Raw genomic sequence first — 6,143 nt, forward strand, 5'->3', positions numbered from 1 at the left:
TTCTCAATGTCGCCACTCACACGCCCTCAGAAACAGGAAGCCTGTCCCTTGCCTCCTCCAAGCAGAAGATGTCTCAGCAGTTCCAGGGTGCACAGGAGCTTTCAAGAGTCACCCTCATTGTGAGCTGGTGAGTTTGTCACACATGAGCTGGTTTCTTACCTGGATCTGTCTCTGCGTGGGAGTCGGCGTCCCGTCGCTCTTCTTGAGACTAAGCCTACCACTTCCAGGAATGCTCAGGGCAAACTCGTCTGTAGGGGCACCTCACCCACCCACACTGCCAAGTCTCCACCCTGGCCCCTGGCCCCCACCAGGACCCCCTCCCGCACCATGAGGGTCCTCTGGTGGGTCTTGCAGGAGCCACACAGGGCAGTGAGAAGATTCTGGCTTCCGGACAGCCGAGGGTCGTCAGCTTCCCTGGAAAAGGGATGCTTGCCTAGAGATGACGCCTGGGTCTCTCCCCCGTGGGCAGACTAGAAAGGGGAAGTGGTCAGGATGAGGCTCACTGTCTCGAGCGGTGGGTGAGGGCCTGAGAGTGAGGAATGCCTCTCGCCAGCTGTGCCTGAACCGCAGCACTCCGGCCACTGCTGTCTCCTTAGCCGCTCGGATACCTTCACAGTTCAGGTAAGCATCTCGGCTTTCCAAGGGACAGTTTCCTGCTCTCTTCCCAGTAGACATCTGTCAGCGCCGGCATCAGGGCATGTGTCCCTGGGAGCCACCGATGGGCACCGGGCCAGGGGATTGCAGCCTGGGGCCCCGGTACGACTGCTGGGTAGGGTTGGAGAAAAACTTGCATTGAAGAATCTGCTCTGCCGGTAACTGGCTGAGTGACCTGAGGCATTGCTTCACCTCTCTGGGCCTTTTCCTTGTGTGTATGTCGCGGCGATGAAGAAGTCTACCTCCCGGGTTGAAATGAGATAATGACTGGGAATGAGAGGTGTGAACTGTAACGAGTTATTCCCACTCTCTGGATGCCGATAGTGTGTTTTGGGACTGATATGTGAGAAGACTGTCATGGTGCTGTGCTGGAGGTAGGGGTGGGAGCAAGGCACTGACTGTGTCCATTTATTTATTTTTATTTTATTTTATTTATTTATCTATTTTTGAGACGGAGTTTTGCTCTTGTTGCCCAGGCTGGAGGGCAGTGACGCGATCTCAGCTCACTGCAACCACCACCTCCCGGGTTCAAGCGATTCTCCTGCCTCAGCCTCCCGAATAGCTGGGATTACAGGCACGCGCCACCACACCTGGTTAATTTCTGTATTTTTAGTAGAGATGGGGTTTCACTGTGTTGGCCAGGCTGCTCTTGAACTCCTGACCTCGGGTGATCCGCCTGCTTCAGGCTCCCAAAGTGCTGAGATTACAGTGGTGCGAATTTAGGCTATGTCTTGGGGCTCTTGGATGAAAGACCTGGAACACCTCCAGTCTTGGTACCGCTGTCATTGCATCTCTGGCTTTAAGTAGCTCATTAGGCACCTTCCCTTCCAGAGGCCTCGAGATCAAAGTGTGTTGGGCTGGTGTGAGTTCTCGGTGGAGCCATCTGCTTTTGCCCTCTAGAAAATTATTTCGAGAAGAGACCAGGGTTCGGCTTCGCCATATCCACTCCCACTGCCCTGTGTATCCACTTGTCCCCGAGGTCTTGGCCGTGAAGCAATGCAGAGCACAAGCTTCACTCTGCTTCAGTGGTAAATAACAACTGAGAGGCAGGTGGGGTGCGGTGGCTCACTCCTGTAATCCTAGCACTTTGGGAGGCCAAGGTGGGCAGATCACAAGGTCAAGAGATCAAGACCAGCCCGGCCAACATGGTGAAATCCCGTCTCTACTAAAAATACAAAAATTAGCTGGACGTGGTGGCGGGTGCCTATAGTTGCAGCTACTCAGGAGGCTGAGGCAGGAGAATCATTTGAGCCTGGGAGGTGGAAGTTGCAGTGAGCCAAGATTATGCCACTGCACTCCAGCCTGGTGACAGAGCAAGCAAGACTCCATTTCAAAAAAAAAACAAAACAAAACAAAATCAACCAAACAAACAAAAAAACCACTGAGAGGCTTAAAGCAAGGAAAGGACAGGGTCACACTGGTATTTGGCAGCCAGTGGGGAGCCAGATGGGGACTAGGGACCAGCGAAAATGGAATGGTCCAGGTACAGAGATGAGGACTTGGACTACATTTGGAGGCTGACGGGCTGAAGTGGGGTGGGGATGGGGCCATGGGAGAAAGAGGAATGAGGTGAGGTTTCCGGTCTTTCCCAGAAGTGAAAGGATAGAGAAAGGGAGAAGAGAGGCTGGACTCCGTTTAATGACCCTGCCCTGCACTTCCCCATGCACACTTGGGTTTTAAGTTGCCAGTGACTATCCACATGACCATTTCTGGTGCTGACATCAGTGAGAAGGACAACTGGAGCCAGACTCAGTGGCTCATGCCTGTAATCCCAGCACTTTGGGAGGCCGAGGCAGGTGGATCACTTGAGGTCAGGAGTTTGAGACCAGCCTGGCCAACATGGCAAAACCCCATCTCTACTAAAAATACACAAAAATGAGCCAGATATGGTGGTGCATGTGTGTCTGTAATCCCAGCTACTCAGGAGGCTAAGGCAGGAGAATGGCTTTAACCGGGAAGTAGGGGTTGCAGTGAGCCGAGATTGCACCAATGGAGTCTAGCCTGGGTGACAGAGCAAGACTCCATCTCAAAAAAAAAAAAAGAGAGAAGGACGAGTGAGAACAAGGCCTCACTGAGCATGAACAGCAACAGTCTGGGAATTAGAGGTGAACTGGGGCAAGAGCTGCTCAGGCCAACCAGCCTAAATGTTCTCTACAGCCTCTCAGACCCTTGAGATCTAGGCTGAGATTAGTTCGAACCCTTATTCTAGGCCTGTGGAAGTCCAAAGCCCTCCCCAAGACTTCTGTGGACTCCCGAGGAGTCCACCTCTTTTTCCATGGTCAGCAATGGGCCTGCAGCCTCTGTGGGTTTAACTGTTTATGTTGCACTGTTTCTATTCCACCCCTTTCTTAGTTCCCCACACCCCCAGAACAAATCTGCTCACAAAACCACTGGCAGATGCAGCAGACTTTACCAAAGACTAAGCGGGGGGCCACCAGAGGGGCTTGTAATGCACCAGTGCAAACAACTACGCACGGAACATAACAGGGCCCTGTTCTGAAAATGTCTTTGCCACCCCATCCCTGAGGACTTTCTATCAGTTTCTTCTCTTGTTACCAAATGAGGCCCATTCTGCTCATCGCACAGTAAGCCAATCACTGAGGTGACCAGTTTTTTTTTTGGTTTTTTTTTTTTTTTGAGACGGAGTCTTACTCTGTCGCCCAGGCTGGAGTGCAGTCGTGCGATCTTGGCTCACGGCAACCTCCGCCTCCCGGGTTCACGCCATTCTCCTGCCTCAGCCTCCCAGGTAGCTGGGACTACAGGCGCCCGCCCCCTCGCCCGGCTGATTTTTTGTATTTTTTAGTAGAGACGGGGTTTCACCGTGTTAGCCAGGATGGTCTCGATCTCTTGACCTGGTGATCTGGCTGACTCAGCCTCCCAAAGTGCTGGGATTACAGGTAGGAGCCACCGTGCCGAGATGACCAGTTTTGCAGCAGAGAATGTGTTTATTCATGAGGCAGCCAAGTGAGGAGATGGGAAAATAGGTCTCAAACTGACTTCCTCAAAGATGGGGTATAGAGACGTTGATGGGACAAAGAAGCAGGTGGCCTAAGGTGTAGGGAAGGTGATTGGAGGCAAGGAAAAGTAGGGCATCAGCGATCTGTGCAAGCCTAGTCAAGCTTCGTGGTTCTTCATAGGATGCAGGTTCACAAAATGGTGGCATTAGCATGACTAAGGATGGAGTTTTTGGTGCTCTGACATCAAACGTCACCTACTGGACACTCTCACAGACCAAGTTGAAGGACTGATGGTCATAAGTGGCTTGAACTGGATAAGAGCTGACCACACGTTCCTGAAAAACAACTTTTTTTTTTTTTTTTTTTATTTTTTGTTTTTACTTTTTTTTTTTTTTTTTTTTGGGACGGAGTTTCACTCTCGTCACTCAGGCTGGAGTGCAATGGAGCGATCTTGGAGGCTCACTGCAACCTCCACCTCCTGGGTTCAAATGATTCTCCTCCCTCAGCCTTCCGAGTGGCTGGGATTATAGGCGCCCACCACCATGCCTGGCTAAGTTTTGTATTTTTAGTAGAGACGGGGTTTCACCATGTTGGCCAGGCTGGTCTTGAACTCCTGACCTCAGGTGATCAGCCCACCTTGGCCTCCCAAAGTGCTGGGATTACAGGCATGGGCCACCGCGTCCAGCCCCTGGAAAACAACTTAAACAACCATTACTATGATGACCTATACATCAGAGATGTTATCCAGCAGGAAGCTGGTGGAATTCCAGTTAAATATTGCTTAGCTACATGACTTTTAGCTATATAGATTTTGTTTGTTTGTTTGTTTTTAAAGACAGGGTCTCACTCTATAACCCAGGCTAGAGTACACTGATGGTGATCACAGCTCACTGCAGCCTCAACCTCCTAGAGTCAAGCCATCCTCCCACCTCAGCCTCCTGAGTATCTGGGACTACAGGCACATGCCGCCACATCTGGTTTTTTGTTTGTTTGTTTTTAGTAGAGACAAGGTCTTGCCATGTTGCCTAGGCTGGTCTTGAACTCCTGGGCTCAAGTGATCCTCCAGCCTCGGCCTCCCAAAGGGCTGGGATTACAGGTGTGAGCCACTGATCCCAGCAGCTATATAGGTTTTAAGATCAACTAGAAGCAAGTGACTAAAATCAAGTAAAGTAGGTTAAGTTCCGCAGGCCTAATCTAGCCTGGGTTCACCCCCACCTTTGTACCATCCTGCTGGCTCCCCTTCTTCTCACCCTTCCATCCCTTCTTCTCATCACCTTCCCTCCCAGAACTCCAAATTCTCCCCCTCTATAACCCAGAGGAATTTAACATTCCCCACTTCCTACCAGCAAACTTCATTCCTAGCCCTGCCAGCTTTGCAGACCTGGAAATCCTCTGCAGGGAGAATAGGGAATTCTCCTTGTCAGGTAGCTGCCCTTCTTAGAAGACACTTGGCGATTGTAAATAGAACTTGGTTGGTTTGCCCTTAATAATGCCTCATGCTTGGTGATCTGCACACAGAGCTCTTTTGCATGCATCATCTCTTGGAAGCTTTTCAGAAGCCTGCAAGGAGATGTTAAGGGTCTTATTCCAAGTGCAACAGCTAAGTGGGAACAGGAAACGTATTCCCTCTGGCCAGATGCAGTGGCTCATGCCTGCAATTCTGGTACTTTGGGAGGCTGGGGCTGAGGATCACTTGGGGCCCGGAGTTTGAGACCAGCCTACGCAACATTTTTTGTGCATCTACAACATTTTGTTGTCTTTACAAAAAGGAAAGGAAGGTAAAGGAGAGGAGCGGAGGGGAGGGGAGAGGAGAGGAGGGGAGAAGAGAAAGGAGAGGAGAAAGGAAAGGAGAAAAAGGAGAAAGGAGAGGAGAGAAGAAAGGAGAGGAGAAAGGAGAGAGGAGCGGAGAGGAGAGGAGAGAAAGGAGAGGAGAGGAGAAACGGAGGGGAGGGGAGGAGAACTTGTTTCCCTCGATGGCCAGCCTATGGCCCTTCAATGCTTCATTTATGTGAATATGTGTATACCTTTCACAGTGTAAACTATATTTCTTACTGAACATCTTATTTTAAAAATGCTAAATAGGCAGAACACCGTGGCTCATGCCTGTAATCCCAGCACTTTGGGAGGCCAAGGCGGGTGGATCACCTGAGGTCAGGAGTTCGAGTCCAGCCTGACCAATATGGTGAAACCCCATTTCTACTAAAAGTATAAAAATTAGCTGGGTGTGGTGGTGTGTGACTGTAGTCCCAGCTACTTGGGAGGCTGAGACAGGAGAATTGCTTGAATCCGGGAGGTGAAGGTTGCAGTGAGCTGAGATCCAGCCACTGCACTCCAGCCTGGGCGACAGAGCAAGACTCCGTCTCAAAAAAAAAAAAAAAAGCTAAATAAACCCAGTCTCAGAACTTCCTGGTGAAGGAAAATGTGATTTCTGTCCCTGACACCCTGGAAATGCCCCTTGGAGAAATGAAAGTGAAGCTGACGTGGTGGCTGCCTTCAGCTGCTCTCCCACTCACCCGCCCTCTTCCCTGTGGA

General features: G+C 50.7%; 1 protein-coding gene across 1 annotated transcript in view; it reads left to right on the forward strand.

Moving 5' to 3' along the window:
* Window positions 1–525: 525 nt before the first annotated feature.
* Window positions 526–6,143, forward strand: part of SCIMP (SLP adaptor and CSK interacting membrane protein) — a 28,788-nt gene continuing 23,170 nt past the window's right edge. The window contains exon 1 of the mRNA XM_011994691.1: window positions 526–621. The gene's annotated coding sequence lies outside the window, so the exon portion shown is untranslated. The remainder of the gene's footprint in view (window positions 622–6,143) is intronic.

This window comes from Mandrillus leucophaeus, unplaced genomic scaffold, assembly GCF_000951045.1.
Source record: "Mandrillus leucophaeus isolate KB7577 unplaced genomic scaffold, Mleu.le_1.0 Scaffold46, whole genome shotgun sequence".
NCBI classification, from domain to species: Eukaryota; Metazoa; Chordata; class Mammalia; order Primates; family Cercopithecidae; genus Mandrillus; species Mandrillus leucophaeus.